The sequence below is a fragment of the Siphateles boraxobius genome, unplaced genomic scaffold, assembly GCF_051911475.1.
Source record: "Siphateles boraxobius isolate OS27281-9 unplaced genomic scaffold, OSU_SipBor_1 13, whole genome shotgun sequence".
Lineage (NCBI taxonomy): Eukaryota > Metazoa > Chordata > Actinopteri > Cypriniformes > Leuciscidae > Siphateles > Siphateles boraxobius.
Window position 1 is genome coordinate 26,905,481 of NW_027508733.1, and position 13,992 is coordinate 26,919,472.

Sequence of the window (13,992 nt, forward strand, 5' to 3'; positions counted from 1 at the left end):
ATGAAAGAACTAAGAGAGGGAGGTCACATGTGGACTGTCTCTAATAAGGCCTGGAGAAGATCCTCCCCTAAGGGTTGAACTCGACCAATCAGAAAGGTGACATGTCTGAGAGGGAAAGTGGCTCTTACTTGATTTACGGATCTTTGTCCCTAGCATGATTATACCTTCATTAATGTTCAGATAGCTATAACACATCCACACTGCATTCTAGAAGAAGGTGATGTACATCAAAGTGTGAGTCATTAAATGAGGATTAATTAGGTAGGAGGCATGATACAGGTGAGGTTACATTGATCGTTAGTTGGTTGTATACCAGGATACATACCATAATATATACCTAATAGTACACGAGACAGTTGACCATTTACACTGCTTCTTTCACATTTTTATGCATGTTCATTTATAGATCAGTTAGTCTATGATTAATGCAGCAAAGTCTGTTTTAAAGAGGGTTTCTGTTTCATAGTCTCTCTCTTGAGTATGTGGCCACATTCCTCGGAGGTCGTAAAATCTCCTTATCATGCCCTGTAACATGACACTGTTTCTGCCATTGTGTTTGTTGATTTGGGCTGTGTGAGGAGTTTCATAAACCTTTGTATATAATGAATAATTAGTATGTGTCTGATTGGTCCATACCCTACACCAGGGATATAAATTCCCCGCCGGCATAGCACTCAGGTTCATTGGAGTACACAAGCCTCTCCACCACGGCAAGGTTCAGTCCACAGAGAGGAAGGGCCACTATAAGAAAAAGGAAGTGGCCAGTAAAAAATCAGGAAGGAAAACATCTTTGAAGATGGCTGCCCTCCTTTCATATGTTCATTGCCACTGTTTCCAAAAATTGGTGTAAGGTTTCAAGAGTAATGTTGAATTTTTCGGTGGCCAACGCCTTTTTTCCAAAAAGTGACCCTTAGACAGTATCTGTGCCAAATTTCATGCTTCTATACCAATTTGAACGATTCTCTTGGAATATGCCATTAATCTGCTGCACTATACCTGTATCCCACCTCAAAAACAAGATAAAACATGAACACAATGAGGACATTGGACCAAAATAAAAGTATACGTTAATGGTTATACCTTATCTGTATCCCATCTCAATAACAATATATAACATGAACACAATGAGGACATTGGACCAAATATTTTCTTATGTAAGTAGTTAAAGACATGTGGACATGAAATAAAAGGAAATTGAAATCCATATTTTTTCCTAAAGCAAGTCTTTTTAAAAGACTGTTTGCATATTATGTTATATTATAATATCAAAAGTTTACTAAACTGTAAAAAATGATGTGATCAAAAAGTATATGCTATTAAACCCGGATTTAAACCCGGAACATTAGTTTATGGTTAAGTTCAGTTACGGTTCGTACCTCTTCAGGTTGGGATTTGCACAGCAGATGGTGTGAGAGAAGTAAACAAGCAGAGCTGTGTTAAAACACAACATGAGGGAGCCAGAAACCCCACAACATAGGCCGCTTCGGATCAAACGTTGTCCAGAGACGCCAACCAACAGCTAAGAAAAAGATAATATAAGGTAAAACTTTATTTATCCCCAAGGGGACATTTAGTCGTTATATAAAAATAATATTAACTAGAAAAAGTTCGTCGAGACAAACTTTAAGTTGGCTTGTGAAAGTTTTGACCAGAAAGTTTGAAGAAGTTTAAAGTAGTTTGAAGTCTAAATTAGTTTAAAGTTTGAATAAGTTTAAATTAGTTTGAATTTTAAAAGTAGTTTGAAGTTTAAATTAGCTTAAAGTTAAAATTATTTTGAATTTTATAGTAGTTTGAAGTTTAAATTAGTTTAAAGTTTAAATTATTTTGAATTTTATAGTAGTTTGAAGTTTAAATTAGTTTAAAGTAGTTAAAAATTTAAAGTATAGTTTGAAGTAATTTAAAGTTGCTAGGGTGTTTCTAGTGGGTTGTTCATGTGTTCTGGGTGGTTGCTAAGCAGTTGCTAATGTAATTTGGGTGGTTGCTAGGGTGTTCTGGGTAGTTGCTAGGCAGTTGCTAGGGTGTTCTGGTTGGTTGCTATGGTGTTGCTAGGGTGTTCTGGTTGGTTGTTATGGTGTTGCTAGGGTGTTCTAGGGTATTTTGGGTGGTTGCTATGGTGTTGCTAGGGTGTTTTGGTTTATTTTTGGGTGGTTGCAAGGGTGTTCTGGGGGGTTGCTAGGGTGGTCTGGGTGGTTGCTATGGTGTTGCTAGGGTGGTCAAGGCTATATTGGGTGGTTGCCAGGGTGTTATGGGTGGTTGCTATGGTGTTGCTAGGGTGTTCTAGGCTATATTTTTGTGGTTGCTATGGTGTTGCTAGGGTGTTTTAATGTATTTTGGTTGGTTGCCAGGGTGTTCTGGGTGGTTGCTAGGAAGTTGCTAGGGTGTTATGGGTGGTTGCTATGGTGTTGCTAGGGTGTTCTGGTTGGTTGCTATGGTGTTGCTAGGTATTTTGGGTTGTTAATATGGTGTTGCTAGGGTGTTTCAATGTATTTTGGGTGGTTGCTATGGTGTTCAGGGTGGTTGCTAGGTGGTTGCTAGGTTATTCTGGGTGGTTGCTATGGTGTTGCTAGGGTGTTTTAAGGTATTTTTATGGTTGATATGGTATTCAGGGTGGTTGGTATGGTGTTGCTAGGGTGTTTCAATGTATTTTGGGTGGTTGTTAGGGTGTTATGGGTGGTTGCTATGGTGTTGCTAGAGTGTTTTAAGGTATTTTGGGTGGTTGCTAGGTAGATTCTAGGGTGTTCTGTGTGGTTGCTATGGTGTTTTAAGGTATTTTGGGTGGTTACTAGGGTGTTCTGGGTGGTTGCTAGGCAGTTGCTAGGGTGTTCTGGGTGGTTGCTAGGGTGTTCTAGGATATTTTTGGTGGTTGCTATGGTGTTGCTAGGGTGTTTTAAGGTATTTTGGATGGTTGCTAGGGTGTTCTGGGTGGTTGCTAGGGTGTTCTGTGTGGTTGCTATGGTGTTGTAGGGTATTTTGGGTGGTTGCTATGGTGTTGCTAGGGTGTTCTAAGGTATGTTTGGTGGTTGCTATGGTGTTGCTAGGGTGTTCTAAGGTATTTTGGATGGTTGCTAGGGTGTTCTGGGTGGTTGCTATGGTGTTGCTAGGGTGTTCAAGGGTATTTTGGGTGGTTGATATGGTGTTGCTAGGGTGTTCCGAGGTATTTTGGTGGTTGCTATGGTGTTGCTAGGGTGTTTTAAGGTATTTTGGGTGGTTGCTAGGGTGTTCTGGGTGGTTGCTAGGCAGTTGCTAGGGTCTTCTGGGTGGTTGCTATGGTGTTGCTAGGGTATTCTAGGTATTTTGGGTGGTTGCTATGGTGTTGCTAGGGTGTTTTAAAGGTATTTTGTGTGGTTGCTAAGGTGTTCTACGGGGTTGTTAGGCAGTTGCTAGGGTGTTCTGGGTGGTTGCTATGGTGTTGCTAGGCTGTTCTATAGTATTTTGGGCGGTTGCTATAGTGTTGCTAGGGCGTTGTAAGGTATTTTGGGTGGTTGCTAGGGTCTTCTGGGTGGTTGCTAGGCAGTTGCTAGGGTCTTCTGGGTGGTTGATATGGTGTTGCTAGGGTATTCTAGGTGTTCTATGGGGTTGTTAGGCAGTTGCTAGGGTGTTATGGGTGGTTGCTATGTTGTTGCTAGGTTGTTCTGGATGGTTGCTAGGTGGTTTCTAAGGTATTTTGGTTGGTTACTAGGGGTTTCTGGGTGGTTGTTAGGTGGTTGCTAGGGTGTTCTGGGTGGTTGCTATGGTGTTGCTAGGGTTTTCTGAGGTATTTTGTGTGGTTGCTGGGGTGTTTTAATGTATTTTGGGTAGTTGCAAGGGTGTTCTGGGTGGCCGCTATGGTGTTGCTAGGGTGTTCTAGGGTATTTTGGGTGGTTGCTAGGGTATTCCGGGTGGTTGTTAGGTGGTGGCTAGGGTGTTCTGGGTGGTTGCTATGGTGCTCTATGGTATTTTAGGTGGTTGCTAGGGTGTTCTGTGTGGTTGCTATGGTGTTGCTAGGGTGTTCTAGGGTATTTTGGGTGGTTGCTAGAGTGTTCTGGGTGGTTGCTATGGTGTTGCTAGGGTGTTCTAGGGTATTTTAGGTGGTTGCTATGGTGTTGCTAGGGTGTTTTAAGGTATTTTGGGTGGTTGCTATGGAGTTCTGGGTGGTTGCTATGGTGTTGCTAGGGTGTTTAAGGTATTTTGGCAGGTTGTTAGGGTGTTATGGGTGGTTGCTATGGTGTTGCTTTGGTGTTTTAAGGGATTTTGGGTGGTTGCTAGGGTGTTCTGGGTGGTTGCTATGGTGTTGCTAGGGTGTTCTAGGGTATATTGGGTGGTTGCTATGGTGTTGCTAGTGTGTTTTAAGGTATTTTGGGTGGTTGCTATGGTGTTCTGGGTGGTTGCTATCGTGTTGCTAGGATATTCTAGGCTATTTAGGGTGGTTGCTATGGTGTTGTTAGGGTGTTGTAAGGTATTTTGGGTGGCTGCTAGGGTCTTCTGGGTGGTTGCTATGGTGAACTATTTATGAATTTAAAAGTTCATAAGTGTATGAATTTATGAAAATGTATAAGTGTAAATTCATGAGTTTATAAGTTTATGAGTTTATAAGTATATGAATTCATGAGTTCATAAGTGTATGAATTCATGAGTTTATAAGTGTACGAGTTTATGAGTTTAGACTTTATACGTTTAAATGAGTAAGAGTTCAGAGTTTATTAATTTATGAGTTTGAGTTCATAAGAGTTTGAATCCACGAGTTTATAAGTGTATGAGTTTATAAGTGTATGAGTTTATGAGTTTAGAGTTTATAAGTTTAAATTAGTCTAAGAGTTCAAGTTTAGAGTTTATTAATTTATTATGAGTTTAAGAGTTTAAGTGTAGATAGATAAGTGACATAGATATATAAGTTTATTAGCTTAAATGAGTCTCAATGGCTAATATAGTATATAGAATGGCAGTTTGATTCAGTCTAGGGCTTCAAGGAGTTCAGATTTGAATTTTTGACAGTTGGGGAGTTTGAAAATCTGAATATTACGCAATGTTAAGTCAATGGGAGTTTTTTCCGAGTTTGATCCTCATTTTTAGGAAAAACCTAAGTCCGATCAGTTAGAAAAGATATAGCAACGCGAGTCAGAACAGTTTGAGTGTCTGTGCCGAGTTTGGAGTATGTGGTGTTAAAGCTCTAGGAGGAGAAAGAGTTGGAAATTTTAGTCTCTGAAAAAGAATAATAACTTGAAAAAGTTCGTCGAGACAAACTTTAAGTTGGGTTAGCCTAACCCTAACCCTAACCCTAACCCTAACCCTAACCCTTGGACCAGAAAGTTTAAAGAAGTTTGAAGTTCACATTAGTTTAATATGTAAATTAGTTTAAAATGTAAATTAGTTTGAAGTTTAAAGTAGTTTGAAGTTTAAATTATTTTATAGTTTAAATTAGTTTAAAGCTCAAATAAGTTTTAATTAGTTTAAAGTTAAAAGTAGTTAGATTAGTTAAAGTTAAATTAGTTTAAAGTTGAAAGTAGTTTGAAGTTTGAAGTAGTTTGAAGTTTAAATTAGTTTATAGTTTAAATTAGTTTAAAGTTTAAATTTAGTTTGAATTTTAAAGTAGTTTGAAGTTTATATTAGTTGCTAGGGTATTTTGGGTGGTTGCTATGGTGTTGCTAGGGTTAGGGTATTTTGGGTGGTTGTTAGGGTGTTATGGGTGGTTTCTATGGTGTTGCTAGGGTGTTTTAATGTATTTTGGCAGGTTGTTAGGGAGTTAAGGGTGGTTGCTATGGTGTTGCTTTGGTGTTTTAAGGGATTTTGGGTGGTTGCTAAGGTGTTCTGGGTGGTTGCTATGGTGTTGCTAGGGTGTTCAAGGCTTTTATGGGTGGTTGCTATGGTGTTGCTAGGGTGTTCAAGGCTTTTATGGGTGGTTGCTATGGTGTTGCTAGGATGTTTTAAGGTATTTTGGGTGGTTGCTGGGGTGTTCTGGGTGGTTGCTATGGTGTTGCTAGGGTGTTCTAGGGTATTTTGGGTGGTTGCTATGATGTTGCTAGGGTGATTTAAGGTATTTTGGGTGGTTGCTAGGGTGTTCTGGGTGGTTGCTCGGCAGTTGCTAGGGTGTTCTGGTGGTTGCTATGGTGTTGCTAGGGTGTTCTAGGGTATTTTGGATGGTTGCTATGGTGTTGCTAGGGTGTTTTAAGGTATTTTGGGTGGTTGCTAGGGTGTTCTGGGTGGTTGCTAGGCAGTTCCCAGCCAACATGTATATGTGGGCCCCACATGGTTTATTCTTGGGCTACTTGGGTACCAAGTGGGGATTGTCCCAAAATGGGCATCTTATCTGGGGCCCACTTGGGTCAGCTAAGAAGGTCCCACATGGGCAAAAACAGGTGGGCTCCCTATATGGGTCCTAGTTGGGTCACTAATGGGAAATGAGTGCATGGGCTCAAAATGGGCAACACAAGTGGGGCCCATTTGGGTTCATCAAATGGGTTAGACATTGGCAAACACAATCAGTCCCATATAGGCTACCTACATGGGCCCAAGCTAGTACCCAGATAGGTAATCTCTATATGGGTTATGAATGGGGAAAACATACGTGGCCCTCTTGACCAAACCATATGGGTCAGACATTGGCAAACACTATCAGTCCCATATAGGCTGCCTACATGGGCCCAAGGTAGAACACACATATGTAATCTCTATATGGGTTATGAATGTGAATAATATATGGGGCACACTTGTCACGGTGAGATGTGGAGATAAACCCAAACGCAGACAGTATAAAATAAGACACGGTTTAATGACAAAAACAGGAAAACAAAACCCACGAGGGGGCAAAACAGATGGAACACAGAATACCAGACTGACTAGACTAAACTGGGAAACAAATGAACAAGAAAACAAACAAGACTTCAAGAGATGCTAACAATGACTAGATGTACACAGGGTACTCACGATCAACGTATAACAATGAACCGACACAAGACAGCAAACACAAGGGGATTAAATTGGAAGACTAATCAAACATAACAGGTGACACGGGTGAAACACTAATGACAGAATCAGGATAACAAGGGGGCGGGGTAACGAGACGAGACAACACAAGCACATGACCAAAACACAAGGCCATGTGCTTGCACACAGAACATGGGTCTGTCATGATCCTGCCAAAATACTAGAACTCACAGACCTGATGGCAGAATCATGACAGTACCCCCTCCTTAAAGAGCGGCTACCAGACGCTCCCCAAGGAGACATTAAACGCGGGACAAGACTGACAGAGACATAGACCAGACCCAACAAAACATGACAAATAGTAACAGGGGCATACAAGCGTGAACAATGACCGGGTTGGGGTGAAACATCAGAAAAAATAAACAAGGAAGGGGAGGCGGAGGGACAACAGAGTCTTTGAGCGAGAATCCAGGGTGGGTGGGTGGGACGGTGATCTTGGAACTATAGGGTGTGGGCTTAGGACGGGGGACCCGAACGGACTTGGGTGGAGTGGTGTGAGTAGACGGAGAAACAGTCCTAGGTTGAACCATGACGGGGGAAACAAACGGGAGTCCGGGGGCAGTAGAGACGGGGAACATGGTTGGTGATGGGACAGGACTGGGTGCCGCGCTCACGGCGACCGACTCTGGAACAGCGCTTGCCGTAGCGGGCTCTGGAACAGCGCTTGCCGTAGCGGGCTCTGGAACAGCGCTTGCCGTAGCGGGCTCTGGAACAGCGCTTGCCGTAGCGGGCTCTGGAACAGCGCTTGCCGTAGCGGGCTCTGGAACAGCGCTTGCCGTAGCGGGCTCTGGAACAGCGCTTGCCGTAGCGGGCTCTGGAACAGCGCTTGCCGTAGCGGGCTCTGGAACAGCGCTTGCCGTAGCGGGCTCTGGAACAGCGCTTGCCGTAGCGGGCTCTGGAACGGGCACTGGGTTCAGCTCCGAAACACCGAACACCGGCCTCTCTAAGATCCGAGCCAGACGCTCCAGATAGTCCCAGCTCAGGAAGGCAGACAGGGCGTGAACAGTCTCTAGCTGGACAGACGGGGCGTGAACAGTCTCTAGCTGGACAGACGGGACGTGAACTGGCTCTGGCTGGGCAGACGCAGGTCTTCTCCTCTTCTTCCTCCTGATTCGCGGAGCCGATGATGCCTCGGGAGTTGAACTGGGACGAGTCTGTTCTCCAAGCCTCACGAAGCCTAACCTCAGATCCTCCGGGATCACCGGCAGACAGGCAGGAGGTGACGACACCATGGGACCCTGTGACTCCCGACGAACCAAGCATTCCACCATGTCCTGGAACGGGCGGTGGGCCAGCCTCTCCCGTTCCGCCAGAGGTGGAGGAACTTTGAGACCCGCGATGAGGTAACGGTTAACCAGGCTCTCCGGTAAAAAATTTCTCTTTGCCTCCACGGCCTGAGCATATCCTCTCAGGGACCTCTCTCCCTGGGGAGGGAAAGGAAGCTTGCCCAACTTGCTGTCATTGATAGCTGACTGCCACCATAGTTCCTGGTCAGCTGATTGTTGTTTTAGTGGGGATGACATACTGTCCGCTGGGTTCAGAATGGGTCGGTTCATTCTGTCACGGTGAGATGTGGAGATAAACCCAAACACAGACAGTATAAAATAAGACACGGTTTAATGACAAAAACAGGAAAACAAAACCCACGAGGGGGCAAAACAGATGGAACACAGAATACCAGACTGACTAGACTAAACTGGGAAACAAATGAACAAGAAAACAAACAAGACTTCAAGAGATGCTAACAAAGACTAGATGTACACAGGGTACTCACGATCAACGTATAACAATGAACCGACACAAGACAGCAAACACAAGGGGATTAAATAGGAAGACTAATCAAACATAACAGGTGACACGGGTGAAACACTAATGACAGAATCAGGATAACAAGGGGGCGGGGTAACGAGACGAGACAACACAAGCACATGACCAAAACACAAGGCCATGTGCTTGCACACAGAACATGGGTCTGTCATGATCCTGCCAAAATACTAGAACTCACAGACCTGATGGCAGAATCATGACAACACTTTGATAAACCGTATGGGTCAGACATGGGCAAACACATTCCGTCCTATAGGCTGCCTACATGAGCCCAAGGTGGTAGCCACATAGGTAATCTATATATAGGTTCTGAATGGGGAAATACATATGGGGCCCGCTTGGCCAAACCATATGGGTCAAACATGGGCAAACACATTCAGTTCCATATAGGCTGCCTACGTGGGCCCAAGGTAGTACCCACATAGGTAATCTATATATGGGTTATGAATGGGGGAAACATATTGTGCCCACTTTGATAAACCATATGGGTCAGACATGGGCAAACACAATCACTCCCATATAGGCTGCATACATGGGCCCAAGGTAGTACCCACAGGTAATGTCCATATGGATTATGACTTGGAAAAACATATGGGGCCCACTTTGATAAACAATATGGGTCAGACATGGGCAAACACAATCAGTCCCATATAGGCTGCCTACATGAGCCCAAGGTGGTACCCACATAGGTAATCTCTATATGGGTTATAGCTTGGAAAAAAATATGGGGCCCACTTTGATAAACTATATGGGTCAAACAAGGGCAAACACAATTAGTCCCATATAGGCTACCTACATGGGCCCAAGATAGCAACCACACATGTAATCTCTATATGGCTTATGAATGGGAATAACGTATGGGTCCCACTTTGATAAACCGTATGGCTCAGACATGGGCAAACACAATCAGTCCTATATAGGCTGTCTACTAGGGCTGGTCCGAATACCATTTTTTGAGCTTCGAAGCTTCGGTAGTAATGAACATCGAATATTCGAAGCTTCGGCGAGAGGGGGCTGAACATATTCTTTTCACTAATAAAGGCAGGAATCTCTGTGTTGGTCTGTCTTTTTGCATTTTGATTATTTCGAGAACCGTTCATCCAACCGACTTCACAAGGGAGTGCAGTGTTGCATTTGGTGCAATATAGATGGACACGCGAGACGCGACACATTCAGAATTAATAAACTTTTAGTCAGCTACAGAACAGCGCGAGCGGGAAGCAGCGCACCTCACGCGGGCAGGGTTTATATGCTCCGAGAACGGACACTCCACTATGATATAAAACGCACACACACAGGTCTGTTAAATTAAGCAATACTTTTTAGGTAGTCTAATATTTTTCTGACTAACAAATTACTGACACAGTAAAGGGTAGATTTAAATAAAGAAAAACGAAATTTAAATAAAGAAAAAAATAAATTTAAATAAGGAAAAACGAAATTTAAATAAAGAAAAAAATAAATTTAAATAAAGAAAAACGAAACCTAAATAAAGAAAAACGAAACTTAAATAAAGAAAAACGAAATTTAAATAAAGAAAAATGAAACTTAAATAAAGAAAAAACGAAATTTAAATAAAGAAAAATGAAACTTAAATAAAGAAAAAACAAAATTTAAATAAAGAAAAACGAAATTAAGTTAAATTAAAAACGAGATTAATTTAGATTGATAATAACGGGTAAAAGGCTAATACATATTGTTTCTATTATTCTATTTTCCACAATGTCAAAGCAACGCAGCTTAACCCAAAACACAAGCTCAGGCATGCACTTCGGTCCATACAAACTCCGCTGTTCTGCGCTCTAGCCAGAGAACACTCCCGTTGCAGTTAGGCGTCGGTTCTATTTCTAGCATGCACGCATTTTCCGCGTGGCTCGAGCCGCGCCTGAGACGCGTGTTTCACACAGGCAGTGTGCAAACTCCAACCTGTTAACATGGGAGCTGAAATAAAAACGTACATGCCACACAGCTGAGACGCTCACGCCATGCAGCCAGTGTGTCGCCGGCCTTATTCAAGCGCGAGTGAGAACCGTTTCGCGGGGGATCCCAGGTGTGCAAAAAAAAAAAAAAAAAACGAATATTCGAATGTCAAATTTTCAAATCGAATACCAACCCACCGAACGAATATTCGAATATTCGAATATTCTGGTCCAGCCCTACTGTCTACATGAGCCCAAGGTGGTAGCCACATAGGTAATCTATATATGGGATCTGAATGGGGAAATACATATGGGGCCCGATTGGCCAAACCATATGGGTCATACATGGGCAAACACAATCAGTCCCATATAGGCTGTCTACATGGGCCCAAGGTAGTACCCACATAGGTAATCTCTACATGGGTTATAAATGGGGAAAACATATGGGGCCCACTTTGATAAACAATATGGTTCAGACATGGGCAAACACAATCAGTCCCATAATAGGCTGCCTTCAAGCTAGTACCCACATAGGTAATCTTTATATGGGTTATGAATGGGAAAAATATATGGGGCCCGCTTGAACAAACCATATGGGTCAGACATGGGCAAACACAATCAGTCCCATATAGGCTGTCTACATGGGCCCAAGGTATTAACCACATAGGTAATCTCTATATGGGTTATGAGTGGGAAAACATATGGGGCCCACTTTGATAAACCATATGGGTCAGACATGGGCAAACACAATCAGTCCCATATAGGCTGTCTACATTGGCCCAAGGTAGTACCCACATAGGTAATCTCTATATGGGTTATAAAAGGGAAAAACAAATGGGCCCCACTTTGATAAACCATATGGGTCAGACAAGGACAAACACAATCAGTCCCATATAGGCTGCCTACATTGGCCCAAGGTAGTACCCACATAGGTAATCTCTATATGGGTCCTGAATGGGGAAACACATACAAGTATAATTGTGAATATAATAATGAATTATGTAATAAATATAAATTGTGCATCTGTAAATTACATCATAAACTATACACTTGTAAATAACATATCTGTACAATCATTAAAACAAGTAGTGAGGAAATTTCACAAATGGACTTATTACACAGGTGGAAACCTGGTACTATGCTTGAATTCACTGAGCTCCTGAAAGCAACCTATTGTTTCACAAATGTTTGTAGAAGCGTCTGCATGCCGAGGTGCTTGATTTTATACAACTGTGGCCATGGAAGTGATTGAAACACCAGAATTCACTGTTTTGGACGGGTGTCCCAATACTTTTGGCAATATAGTGTATGTGGGTACAGTATAGGCCATGGCTCTTCAAATCCAGTCCTGGAGTGTTGGTGTTCAGCAGACATTAGTTCCAACCCTAGTCATTGACATTAAATATTCAGTGTCAACTTTTAGTGGTCTGATTTTGTCAGTTACTGCAAAATGCTTATCTCCATATAGTTATTTTAAAATCTATACAAATGGTTCAAAATATCCAGAAAATGGTCACTGTACAATATGAAGAACGGGTTACAGAAGCTAATTATCTATCAAAATAATGGAAATATAATGGCTTAGAGATGGGTAGAAGAAATCAAACCCCACAACAGCCATATGCCCTTATTCAATGGAGATACTCCAGAGTTTTCTGGTCAGTCGGTTAGTGACAATGTAATTCTAGAGATTTTGAATATTGGAGTTAGGGTTAGGGTTAGGGTTTGATTATTAAAAGGGACACATCAGTTCAGATGATGAAATAGCACAAGTAATCATATTTGCAGCATATAGCCTACAGGAATACAGAATAAAGTTTTGTGTTCAGTTTTCTTTTGAGGTCAACAGTACAGACTTTTCTTTTCAGTCGTAGTTGGCACATGACTGACCCTCAAAGTTAAAATATGGTTGAAATAATGTCAGTTGGGTTTTTTTAACGTTGACACGGTGTAACGTTTAATATAACGTTTAATGCTTAATATTTTTTTCAATGTCATGTCTTCAAGAAATAAATAACCTTTGAATTATTATTATTTCTAATTATTATTTTGTTATTATTTTAGCATTGTATGATATTTTGCTCAAAACACCACTTCAAAAATCTAAATTTATGTGAAAATATAATCATATTATTAACAATAATAATAATAATGGATATAATTTCAATCTCAAGAGAGAAGTGCAGCAGAAACTTTTTTGCTCTGTGTGATTTTGTTTGGATATACAATTTTGTGTGTGCCTAAAGTGCAGGATTGCATTTTTATTCACACACTGTCATCAAAACACTATTTGACCAACTAATCAAATAACATAGTCTGCATACAAAACTAAACACACATTTCTTAAAAAATAAAAAATAAAAATAGAAAGAAAAGAAAAAAAGTAAACTTTTCCATTACCACGCTGAAACAATTGATATTGGTTGTTTCACCTTCTTTGGTCATGATTGGTTAATCTGACTGTCATCTACGTAACTGGCCAATGACAACTGTGCGCGCCTTTTTACTGGTTATTTTGAAAATACGTTTGAGTTGATGACGACGTGTGTGAGCTACTGCTCGGCAAGATTACCCAGTCTTTCCTTAATCCTTATGCTGTAAAATTCTTATTTTGAACTAATTTGCATTGTGAAATGTAAACGGAGGAGAACAGAAGCTGAAATGTGAACACAGAGGAAGGTCGGACTCGGACTGGATGTGTGAGGTCCTGCAAACATATTGGCATATCAGGTAAGATAAACATTTTTCACTATAATTTTAGACAAACATAGATCAATTCCTATTTAAACGATTAGGTATTACAATAAGTGGATGAGAGTGTTAATATAGTTCAAGGTAGAATATATAATACAGATAAACAAATTTTGTGTTAATGGAGTTCATTAATTTCCCAGAAATGTTCTGTGTAGCAGCTACACACTAGAGTTTTATAACGGACATAACTTACTACAACATGCAGCTGTGTGTGTGTGTACCATTGACAGTAACGTTAAAGGTGTGCTTCATCAAAGCACACCTTTGATTATAGTAAGATGCTAATCGCGATTAGCCTATTAGCACATATTTAGTGTTGTAGCATCTGATGTCAATGTTGTCAGCTAGTTTAAAATTCAAACACATGAAAACCCTGGTGAAGAAAAATACTAAAATATATTTGAAACATTTATTTTATGCTAAGTTTACTACAAAGACATTTACATATTTATGTACTTAATATAAATACCCTGCAATTGTACTTTGGTATCCTAAATTAAATACTTAAAGTCAATAAGAACAACAAATGTAC

General features: G+C 41.2%; 1 long non-coding RNA gene across 1 annotated transcript; it reads right to left on the reverse strand.

Moving 5' to 3' along the window:
• Nucleotides 1–10,163: 10,163 nt before the first annotated feature.
• On the reverse strand, nt 10,164–10,606 carry LOC143735628 (uncharacterized). Its single transcript, XR_013203263.1, has 2 exons — nt 10,336–10,606; nt 10,164–10,272 (listed from the first exon to the last, which is right to left on the reverse strand). It is a non-coding gene; the product is annotated as an uncharacterized LOC143735628 (long non-coding RNA).
• Nucleotides 10,607–13,992: the final 3,386 nt, after the last annotated feature.